The sequence below is a fragment of the Gopherus flavomarginatus genome, chromosome 14, assembly GCF_025201925.1.
Source record: "Gopherus flavomarginatus isolate rGopFla2 chromosome 14, rGopFla2.mat.asm, whole genome shotgun sequence".
Lineage (NCBI taxonomy): Eukaryota > Metazoa > Chordata > Testudines > Testudinidae > Gopherus > Gopherus flavomarginatus.
In genome coordinates, this window is record NC_066630.1 from 22,272,881 (window position 1) to 22,285,326 (window position 12,446).

Consider the following 12,446-nt stretch of genomic DNA (forward strand, 5'->3'; position numbering starts at 1 on the left):
CGTGATTTTTTTCAGATATAAAACAATTAATCAAGCTGAAGGCCACATTTCAGAAAGTTTAGTTGTGCCATTGTACATGCAAAATGTATGCACAATTAGACATCCAGTTAGCACCTGCAGTTGGAAAGGTTTCATCCAGAAACTGGGTAACTGTGCATACATGGTTAATTAGGTGGATTTGCCTGTTCTACCAGCCAGATTGTGTGCACAGTTGTGGTAATTGTATATGTCTACATTATTTTTCTTTTCAATCTGGACCCAAATGTTTTTGATTTAAGTTCCTTTGTCTTGTGATCACTTAAGAAAATAATCTATGATTTCAGGTAACATACTAAAATGCTAAGTGAGAAGTGTTGGCAAGGGAATCTGAAACCATGTGAAACCAGCCAGTTTTCAGGTTTTGTTACAAACTAATAATTTACACCAGTGGTTACTCCATATGGTAAGCATTGATCTAGTGTTCAATGAATATAGGTTGATTTATAGCATCACACGGAAATTGGTCAAAATTGGTGGCTTCATCCAGTTTCTAAAGAAGAAACCAGGTGATACTTGGTGATTTGGCAGATTTTGGTGTTTGGTGTGAAGTCAACATTCAGAATGAAATATGGCGGGAAGCTGAGATTACACAACTCCCTATGTTGCCCAGCTATGTTACAGATACACTAAAACGATAACTATGATTGTCAGACTAGCCAACTGCAATCAAACCCATTGGTTTCGTCTAACATTGTAAAGGTTATTTATCTTCCTACAACACTCCAAGAGGAATAAGAAGTGCTTTTCATTTTGATTGTTGCTCATAAGGCAAACTCACTCAACATCCTAGATTCAAACACTGCATAACTTTTGGTTAATTTAGCTTTGTTTCCATTTTGGGAATTACACAACTAACTTCACTTTGCAGGGATTTTTTTCCAGCAAGGAGCAGGTCCAAGAGCACTCTTCCTCTCACAGAACAGATCCAAGAGAGATTTCTTGAAAGACTACACCCAGCCTGGGTCCAGCAGCACAAATGAGGACACACATAGGTGAGCTCTGTTTACTGGAGTAATTGAGAACTGGAGAAGGACAAGAGGGTGAGTCAGAATGTGTTCTACACGAAGAAAAGACAAATGACTCATGTAGTTTGAAAGTAAATCACTTCTCCCCATTTCTCTCCATGAGTAGACAATGCTTTTGAGTAGAAGTATTACGTGTAATATTGGAGCCAAAAGTGATATGTAAATAAAGCAAGAAAAAAACTACTATCTTTACATGTTGCATATCTGCTCTGTACTGTAGCTAGTGAGTGCAATGAATTTTGGGCAGGGATTTTTAATAAATTATTTCAAGGGAATTTCAGAGGTTATTCTAATCTGATATATATTTTGGTTTATTTTAATTTAAATTTGAGAAACAAAGTTGGATTTTAATTGAACATGCATTTGTACAGTCAGTTCACCTGCTGTAGTTACCAAATCTGTCGAGCTTTTGTCAGATCTTTCACTGAGATATATTGAGATCTCTTATCTCAAAGTTTTATATTTGGATCCAGATACTTTATCCAGATCACTATATTTCATTTAATGATCTTGTGCACAGTACAGCAGCTCTGTCACACAATGTAATTGGAAGCTATAATTCATGTATTATTTCAGAATTAACCTTAGTGAGCCAAAAAGTCACAAATATGATTAACAAATCATGGGTGAAATCCTGCATCCATTGAAGGCAATGGGAGTTTGGCATTTACTTCAATGGAGTCTGGATTTTATCTTCTGTGAATACTTTTCAATGCTGTATCTTATGTTGTGGGCTTGTTGGATCCCTATAGGCTTCTACATGCTCAGATAGGACCAGGACCATCTGTACTTGACTCAAGCAGGAAAACACCTTTGTTTTGATATGCACCTCAACACAATGATTTGTAGCTTTGTCACTTTGAGGCTGCGTTACTGTAATGTGCTCCACATGGGGCTACAACACTCAGAATGTGGCTGACTCACACTCTAAAGTCACTCTCATTCCCCTCCAAGATCTTATCAATGGTAGAGTCTCCAATCTTTCCCCATTTGCTTCATTTTCCCGTTTGTTGGGCTAGCTGTAAAATTTTCTACTTTGTGAGTGGTGCAATAAACTTGGAGCTGCTGCTTGATAATGCCGACCTCCTTCAGTCAAGCCAGCTCATTTATTGAACTAACAGTCCAATTTCTTCAGAACCCATTAGGCTTAACTCACAAACCAGTGCACCTTGCCTTATAACAATAATGTTAAAGAAATTCATGAACCACTAAATTTTGACATTGTTAAAATCATGAATAATTTTTCAAAGGAAAGAAATTGATAATCTGGTTTTAGTACACCCTTTCCATGGGTGATACCGCCTAATAACGGTACTTCTATCGGCACAGAGCCAAAGATCAATATTTTTTTCCTTGCTTCCAATGCACTGATGGATAAATATATCCTGAGGTAATAAAATCTTCTGGTTATTCATTCTGGAATACCTCAAGTATTTGTACATTCCAAGAAGATTCAATATTGTTTCAATCAGGAGGGAGAAACAGATTTAAATTGAGTGACTCTGATAAGCTTGACAAAAAGAAAAAAAATTATGTTGGCTAGTAGAACAAATATACTAGCCTGATTTTCATGGTGATATAAGTGTACTGAGAGATAAAAAGGCATGATTTATTACATTTTAGCCATTTGAGTGAACTTGAGAGTAAGATGATATGACTGGTTTTCACCAGTTCTTTGTGGTCAATCACAAGTTCCTGGTACCCCGTGATGGCACAGTTAAGAACTTGCTAGTCCAAATTCAGAGGTGATGTCAATTATGGTGTAAATTGGAACTTGAAATGTAGGTCCTGCAGTAGTACAAAGTCCCCTCCAAATGGGAAGGCTTGTATTGGCACAAGGTGTTCACTACCACATTACAGCCAAGAGATTGATTGCCAGCCAGTGCACTTCAAAAGCAGATGGCACAGGTCTGAGAGAGGGCTTGGCCAGAGCACCAGGGAGAAGTTTGGATTCAATGCATAGCACACCCTATGCAGGCAGGTCCCAGATAGACCCCAGACTGCATTTTAATTGGTGCCCTCTCCTGATGTGGACCTCTGTAAACTGCACAGTCCTCTCCATGAGGTGAATCCCCCTGGTGTACAGCTCACCTGTACTTGCAAGGGTGAATCAAGTCCAGTGAACATACGTGGGAACCATTGCATGCTGAAGGGTGGGCTGTAATGATTATAGTAGGACAAGAAATCACCATTAAAATGTAAGATAAAGAGCAAGTGGTGCTTTATTTTATAACCTCCTGTACTTTCTTCTAGTAATTTCTCCTGTAACAATCCTAGCCTTCCACCCCTTTGACATGTAGCTTACACTGACTTACATTGACTGGACCAGATGTACACATTCCACTTCCATGCAGCTACTTGGCCTCCTTCTACTCCTAGTGAAATTCACCTGAGGGAACGCCCATTTGCCCACTTTTGCAGACTGCATGGAGAAGGCAGCTTGATTTTCTGCAGATAGGCCCCCTGTTTGCCTTGTGCCACTGCAACCCTTTCCTGAAGGACTTTTCACTGCAAGAGGCCCTTTTCTAGGGTGTGTGTGGATGGTTTGAATCAGACCCATTTACCAAGATATGATTTACTCTTCTACTTACGTTACCTTTGAACCTGCTTCTCTAAATGCACCTTTCAAAACACCTCCCTAGATTAAGGAAGTCAAAGTACAAGAGGTGTTTTGTGAGAGGGAGAGTAGCTCATTGGATGTCTGAATGCTGAGCACATGGGTTGTGATATCTCATTAACAGAAACATTATGATGTGTCCTTTTTCATTATTAATTTTTACAGGGTGACCAGCTTTACATGACAGCAGAGAGACACCCACTTTTAATTAACTGTGAATCCATTCTTTTAAAAAGTGGCCCTAACAGATACATAAATAGCTTCACTGGGATTGGGAATTGATACAGTAAACAGCACATTAGAGTTCTTTCTAGCAGAGCCACTGAAGTTTACTTTTGTCACATTATTTTTACATGTTTTCAACCACAGCACTGGAGAAAACACTAAATCATGTCCGAAAAGTCCACTGGAAATAGATATGGCATAATATCACTGAGTTTTAATTCTTTGTGTGACATTTCTGGAACATGTTGAAAAATAACCAAGGATCACCTAGATGTTCCTAATCCGGAAACCCAGGTAAAATTGCTTACTTGCTGAGTCCCTAGACTTGTCCATTGTGATGAGACCATAATACACAAAGTACAATGATATAACAGAAAGATCTGCACCTGTCTTCAGTGTTAAGGTTAGTTACTGCGTAATATGTATCTCACTTTAATTGTTGTTCTATTCAAATGCATTAGGACAGTCATAATCCTTGATTCAAACTGACATCCCCTTCTATTGTCTTGTTATAAATGTCACACAAGAGTTTCCCCTACAGGAGTCTCTTAACTATGTACAGTCTAGATTTGGCCTAAGATGCATATACTTTGGAGTCATTCAAATACATTTCTATTTAGATGTAAGCTTTTAAAGTAGTTTTCAAACATAATTTTCTGGCTCATCATAAATTTATTTATTTTTATTTCCCTTTCAGTATTTCTTGTAATTCAACAAAAGCCTTTGTGAGAAATTTGGAACTAGTTTAGACAATCCTCAGACCCACTGTTTGAGAACATGACAACTATGACCTCCATTCTGTGCACATATAATGGGCCCACCATTATCTATCTCTGGTAAATTCTGTTCTCCTCCCAAACTGTAATAAGAATAGGGTGAAGGATTTTTTCTTTGCTTTACTCCCAAGTGAGAAACTTCTGAAGCAAATTGACTTCTTGTATCTACAAAAACAGCATAGCAAGATACCGTACATTGTAATTGTATGCAGTGTTCAAAATATTTTAAATGAACTTGTTCTTACAAAGAAATAAGTTGTGAAGTTAACTTTTACGTGTGTGTGAATAATTAAACTATTGTCACTACTCTAAATTATCATCCATTGTTAACTTACATCATTAAATCCTGCCTCTTTGCTAAAGAATAATGAAAAATACACTTAATTAACAGTTATTGCAAGCTCCAGGCCATTGATAACACAGTTCTCAGATTGAATTTCACAAGTGTGTTTTGTACTTGACTTGAAATTACTTGCTTTATACCAGACCCCTGCTTGGTGATGTGGGCATAACAAATTTTGTTTCAGAAGAACAAATTCCTCCACTAAATTATGTCACTATTGGTTAAAATTAGGTTGCTATAAGCAAACACCAGTGTTATTTTTTCAATGCAGAGGGTGGAGTTATGATCTGAATCTGCTGCGTTAGTTCCTTTTAGTGAATTTATGAAAGGCCTAAGCTAGCTGCAAAATCTGACGAAATCCCACTTTCTGTGCCTTTTAGCTTCATTGTAGCAGTTCATCTGATGATTTTGGGTAGGTTTTGTAACAGCTCCCTGAGGAACAAGCCAGAGCTTTGGAGAAGATGACTGTTGTTAATTTCCTTGTTGTTTCGATTAAGGAGGTGATAGATTTTTTTTTCCTTGGATATTGTTAAAGAGGCTTGCCAGCACTGTAAAGAATGTGCTGCATTCTTCAGATGAAATAAGGCCAATCAGTGGAATAATGAGGAAAGTAATATCTCCCCAGAGAGTCTGATTGGGTTTTCATCAAATCAGCCAACCTTTTCCAGTCATTTACACCAACGTTCACTCCATGCAGGGTGTTATGCTGTCTCAGATCCTTTCCGCTTTTTAAATCCCTGGTGATTACTACTGATAACTGAATAATTGGGATGAAGTCCATTTATGTATATCGTATATGTTCTCTATTTTAAAAATTATTTTGGTCTTATATTTTTTAAAATATATTTTAAATGTCTTTCCTGTGCTGGAAGCAGTTCCAAAGAGGAAAGGGGTATGCCATGGCTCTGGAGGATTTATCCCTTTCTGACAGTACATGCCCCTTTTATTTTTAATGTGAGGGGTGGTCTCCCATGGACTGAAGCTTATTTAGCACTAGGTCTACCATCCTGTGATCAGACACCCAAGTCTTGTTGTAATTAGAGACTGACACATTTATTTTTATTTATGCATTAATTTGGCTCTCAAAGATAAACCTCTAAAATAAGTCATTTAATTTACCAGGGAGTCCAGGAGAACAACAGTTAACAGGATGTTCCATTATTTCACATTTTTTTTTAATCAAAGTCACAATATAAAATGAAAGTACAGCACCTTGCTGTAGACAGACACAAATGTGCACATGCACAGGCATCTATTGTGCAAAACAAGAACTTTAAATATTGATCATTCTAGACTGGACAGCTATGCCAGTTTTGCCCCTCTGCCTTGCTGATGGTTTCCAACTGCATCCGTGCAAATCAATAATGTTTACTGACCAATGTTGAAATAATATGAAGGTTTAAAGGGCCAGATCCTCAGATTGTGTAAATCAGCACAGATCCTCTGAAGTAAAGGGAGGTGTGTCAATTTACAGCAGCTGATCATCCGGTCTGGTATGTGTCACTTAGTGTATATGTAAATGTATGGGAATAACTGGCTCACCAGGGCTATGCTCACGCAGGACTAATAATCCATTTCCTATGAACCCATGACTTCTTTGCCAGCACCAGGAAACAGCTAGTAGCACAAAAAAGACAGGCTGGAAGAGAGCTGTGCCACTTAAATGCATCTGTATACTGAATGTTGGCATTCTTACTGTCTGGCTGGCAATTGCATACATTGCTATACAATGTATTGTGAAAACATTTCTTTTTCTTTTGAGATGGTAGTCACTATATGCAGGGCATGTGTAGTAGCTGAAAATCCAGCATCCTATCCAAGCTAGCTTCCTTCCATGGACGAAAGAGTCAGAGACTGTGTGGAATCATTATACACAAGCACATTTATGGCATATTTGACAAGCTCCTGGACCACATCAGGCATGATCTCATTACATCACTAAAATTAATGTGCTCTTTGGATATTTCACACAGTGATCTGGGAGGCATTTATTTCCTGCATTGGGGGAAACATGTTTAGCATGTGAAAGTTTTCAAAATTAACTGAGTTCCATTCACACCAGTCCTCCCACACTGCTCAGCAAATGATTCAAAGCCTTCAGCGTGATTTCATCTGTGCAGGCTCTAATCCACTTACTTAATGAAATACATAATTAACATATTATAATTGCAGTAAAGATGGTTTTGACAGAAATCATTTCCCGTATCTAATACCGTGGTAATTTAATCTGTTCCCCACTCCCTAACACGACCCTCCGTGATTAAGTTTCATAAGAATTTTTTTGATTGATTGATTCATCTGACGTGCCTGGGCCCTACTAAAGGAGTGTCTGTCAGTTTACAGAGCGCCACGTGATGTTGTGGCAGATGGTTGTGGAGAGGCTCTTTGCGCTGTCTCCCTGTGTGGTCGTTTTTTTGATTTTTTTTTCCCTTCTAAATGCCCTGATAATCCAAATACAGCTAGCCTGATCCACTAAATCACTACATGTTTTTATATGCTGTCTTTTTAGTTCTGTGTATGGTTATTAAATTGGGGAAGGCAGGATGTGTTAAACTAGGAGGTCTAAATCCTAATGCTGACATTCACTTCCACAACAAAACAACCCACACAGATACTTTTCATTTGATTGTTCTTTCTGTTTGTTTTCAACACAATCTCTCTAGTCTGTCATTCATACGCAGGCAGTTACTTGAGTTGAAAGGGCCAGCAAGCCAAGTCATATAGACCTTCTCAGCTAAAATATCACTTGTTACTTGCAGGAATGGCTTTTCAAGTCAGACTCAAACTGCTGCTCTCTTCATATGGGTCAGGAGATAATGTGCTGCAAAGGGGCTGTGGCAAATGCTCATGTCCTTTCAATGGACTGAAACCCTATACTTTTTTTAATACCGTCTGTCTCGAGGAGGTTATGGCCTGATGGCACTGTGAAAAAAATGACTAAAGTAAAGGGATGTTGCATGACTTCCAATGAAATGTTTGAGAATACAGTGCATCTTCCCCTCTAAAAGAATTCTGCAAGCTCTGGTTTGCAATGTTGTTGTTGTTGTTAGGGCTCTCACAATAATATTCTCCTCATGCAGCTCCTTCAAAAACAGGCTGCAAGGAGCTAACCAGTCCTCAAACACCCCCATGTGGGAGCCAAGTGTGGTACCGTCCACATTTACAGTCGAAGAAAATGGGACAGAGGAGCTGAGTGACCTGACCCATAGCCACTAGTGACTCATTGCAGAAGTTCAGATTAGAAGCTCCTGGCTCCCATCATGCACTAAATGCTTTCAGGCATCACACTCTCTAGTGGAGTCAGACACTTGAATAATCTAGTTTTGTGTGTCTCAGGAGTAGCATTCTGTCATCACTAAATAAAATGTGTCTGTACACCTGAGAACAGTGGCAGCATTTGCCTCTTACCCGCCTCTTGCTTTTCACAAAATATCTGCATGCAGGTTTAGTTAAAAGGTAACATTAATACTCAGCAATAAGACAGCAGTTCTCAGTGATACCTCACAAAACACTCAACAAAGATGGTTATACATTATTATCCCCACTTTACAAAAGGGAAAATGAGGCACAGAGAAGCACCCTGGTGAGTTAATGGTTGGGCCAGTCCACTGCAGAAAGTAAATCCACTGTAGTCCAAGTAAATCAGAAAAATGTTTGTTTCCAGTTTTGTTGTATTATTTGATGACATCTTTTAGTGCAACCGTTCGCAAATTGTGGGGTCGGGAACCCGTTTTAATAGGGTCACCAGAGCCAGTGTTAGACTTGCTGGACCTTGGGGATGAAGCCAAAGCCTGAATGCTTTAGCCCAGTGCCGCAGGGCTCAGGCTCTATCCCCCTTCTCGGTGCCTGCCCAGGGTCATGTCGTAATTTTTGTTGTCAGATGGGGGTTGCAGTGCGATGAAGTTTGAGAACTGCTGACACAGAACAGCCAGCGGGTGGGTGAAACACAACCCCGGAGAATTCTCTCTGCATGGAATTGCCATAGAAGCTCCTACATCCCCCACCACTCATGGCCTGTTGAGTAGGTGGTGCACCAAGGATGACGGGCACATGGCTGGGATATTACTGTGCTCTGGATTTCCCCAGGTACTATAACAGCCTCGAGGGACTGACTGTGGTCACAAAGTACATAATTCCCCCTATGCTTGGAATGTGCCCAGCAGCTGACAGCTGCATGGGTGGCGGAAAGGAAGGGATAAGATGTACCACCCTCTACCCCACCTGCCACCTTCCTTAGCTGTGCCCAAATATAGCTCATCTGCAGCCCAGGATTTGGGCCCATATGGTGGTCATAATGCACCAAAGTGCATATTTAAAACTAGGGATAGGCCTGATCTCACCCCACCCCCCTGCCTCACATCTCTAAATAGTGGGGAATTTTGGATTTGGACTAAAAATCCCTGACTGAGATTTGCCTTTATAAGGGACAACCAGAAAAGGAGAGACCAACCTCCTCCCACCCAGCTCAGGGGCCATTCAGAGCTGGATAAAATTCTGAACCTCACTATAGTCTGTTTAAAGGCCAGCCTGGACCACCAAAGCTGAACATCACTGGAGTCTATGACTCAGACCCTTCTCTACTAAAGAGTGATTTATTTAAGTTCAGTAATTTTTGACACTTTAGAACTAACCTATGTTTGATTGTATCCGCTTCTGTAAACTGAATGGTAGGGCATACTTGAAAGCACTCCATCTTTTGTGGCATGCAGTAGCTGAAATCTCATAGACTCATAGACTCATAGATTCTAGGACTGGAAGGGACCTCGAGAGGTCATCGAGTCCAGTCCCCTGCCCTCATGGCAGGACCAAATATTGTCTAGACCATCCCTAATAGACATTTATCTAACCTACTCTTAAATATCTCCAGAGATGGAGATTCCACAACTTCCCTAGGCAATCTATTCCAGTGTTTAACTACCCTGACAGTTAGGAACTTTTTCCTAATGTCCAACCTAAATCTCCCTTGCTGCAGTTTAAGCCCATTGCTTCTTGTTCTATCATTGGAGGCTAAGGTGAACAAGTTTTCTCCCTCCTCCTGATGACACCCTTTTAGATACCTGAAAACTGCTATCATGTCCCCTCTCAGTCTTCTCTCTTCCAAACTAAACAAACCCAATTCCTTCAGCCTTCCTTCATAGGTCATGTTCTCAAGACCTTTAATCATTCTTGTTGCTCTTCTCTGGACCCTCTCCAATTTCTCCACGTCTTTCTTGAATTGTGGTGCCCAGAACTGGACACAATACTCCAGTTGAGGCCTAACCAGCGCAGAGTAAAGTGGAAGAATGACTTCTCGTGTCTTGTTTACAACACACCTGTTAATGCATCCCAGAATCATGTTTGCTTTTTTTGCAACAGTATCACACTGTTGACTCATATTAAGCTTGTGGTCCACTATGACCCCTAGATCTCTTTCTGCCATACTCCTTCCTAGACAGTCTCTTCCCATTCTGTATGTGTGAAACTGATTGTTCCTTCCTAAGTGGAGCACTTTGCATTTATCTTTATTGAACTTCATCCTGTTTACCTCAGACCATTTCTCCAACTTGTCCAGATCATTTTGAATTTTGACCCTGTCCTCCAAAGCAGTTGCAATCCCTCCCAGTTTGGTATCATCCGCAAACGTAATAAGCGTACTTTCTATGCCAACATCTAAATCGTTGATGAAGATATTGAACAGAACCGGTCCCAAAACAGACCCCTGCGGAACCCCACTTGTTATACCTTTCCAGCAGGATTGGGAGCCATTAACAACTACTCTCTGAGTACGGTTATCCAGCCAGTTATGCACCCACCTTATAGTAGCCCCATCTAAATTGTACTTTCCTAGCTTATCTATAAGAATATCATGCGACAATGTAAAATGCAATGCATTAATTCTTCTACATCTATGCTTTTAATACAGGATACCCAGTGTTTCCTATATTGCCCTACTGTGTTTGTTTGTAGACTCGATCACTGACTTCTATACTAGTGGTGTTGGGTTCATATAAGAACTTGGGCCAAGATTATCCTGTAGTAAGTGAAGACTTTCCACTCCATGGCAAGTCTCTCCCATGAATATGCTGATCTGTGCACCTGCTAGTGCCTTGGAGAAATGTACGTTACTATTAACAAAGACTCTGCCATCCCAATTGTAATGTGAAGTACTTGCCAATGAGCAGCTACAGCACAGAATGCAAGACAAATTAAGAGCAGGAGTTTATGTGAAAGAAGAGTAGCACAGCTCAAAAAAATCAATGTGAATGGTCATTTGTTTAATACACTCTCAAACCCACCCAGCGCACCCCCATCTCCTTCTGCAAACCCACCTAGAGCTCAAGAAGGTGCATGCATGTGAGTGCGTGAGAGCACGCACACATACACACACACTCGCACACACATGCATTCAGAGTGATGCACAACAATTCCCACCTCCAAGTCATTGAATTTGAGTCAAATTTCTTTTGCCTGGGAGTGGGAGATGGAGCAGGAGGCTCCTTTGTGAGTGGCAAGTGTACATGAACACCACCACATCAACTGCCAATATGTTATGAGGCCTTGGTAACAATCTGGAGTCTCTGGGGAGCTCTGCTGCAGTTCAAGTGAGTATCAGACAGAGAGAAAACAATTTCTGGTGCCAATAATGCAGCACAGATGAAAAATGTTTTAATATTTGAAGCTGCTTTATGGCAGAAGCAATGACAGTGATGGAGTCAATGTCAGCTTTTTTCCTTTAAATGTCATCTTTCGTCTATGAGTTTTTTCTGCTCTGGAGGCATGCAAGCCTGATGCTGACTGTTTGCAACCATTGATCATTGATTTTATTCTAAATGGAAGCTTGCCAGAAGACTAGAAGTTCTGGAATTTATTAGGATTTCTTTAAGAGGCACTTTAGCTCAACAGTTCTCATTACTGTCTTTACAATGTTACTTATTTTTCTTTTTATGTCATATGATTTGTAAAGGGTTAGTGCTCAGAGAACAATATACGATTAAACTATTGTGCATGCTGGAGTTGCCAGCTTAGGGGAAAAAAGCATTCTTACGAGAGCTAAGTATGTATTTGAGTATTAAACAGCAACTAATGTCTGTTTCAGAAGCAAAAGTGCTATTTTGAAATTTGTAGACATAGATTTTGATTAAACTGCAGTTCAATTGCAGTTTTGATTAAATAAGGTCACTCTTAAATTAATAACTCTTAAATACATAAATAAAAAGGCTAAAACATCTTTATATTTTGACATTTGGTACATAAACATCGTACTGTATGTACCAAATGCCAGAATATAATGAAAGTTTGTCCTGTTAAACTAATACTACTGATGGGCAAAAATGTCTTAGACTCTAATAGCATTTCAATGTATTTATTTACAGTGACATTATTCTGAGCATGCCAACAAGGAGTGGTTTAAGGCTTTATTACATATTAACATTTAACATATT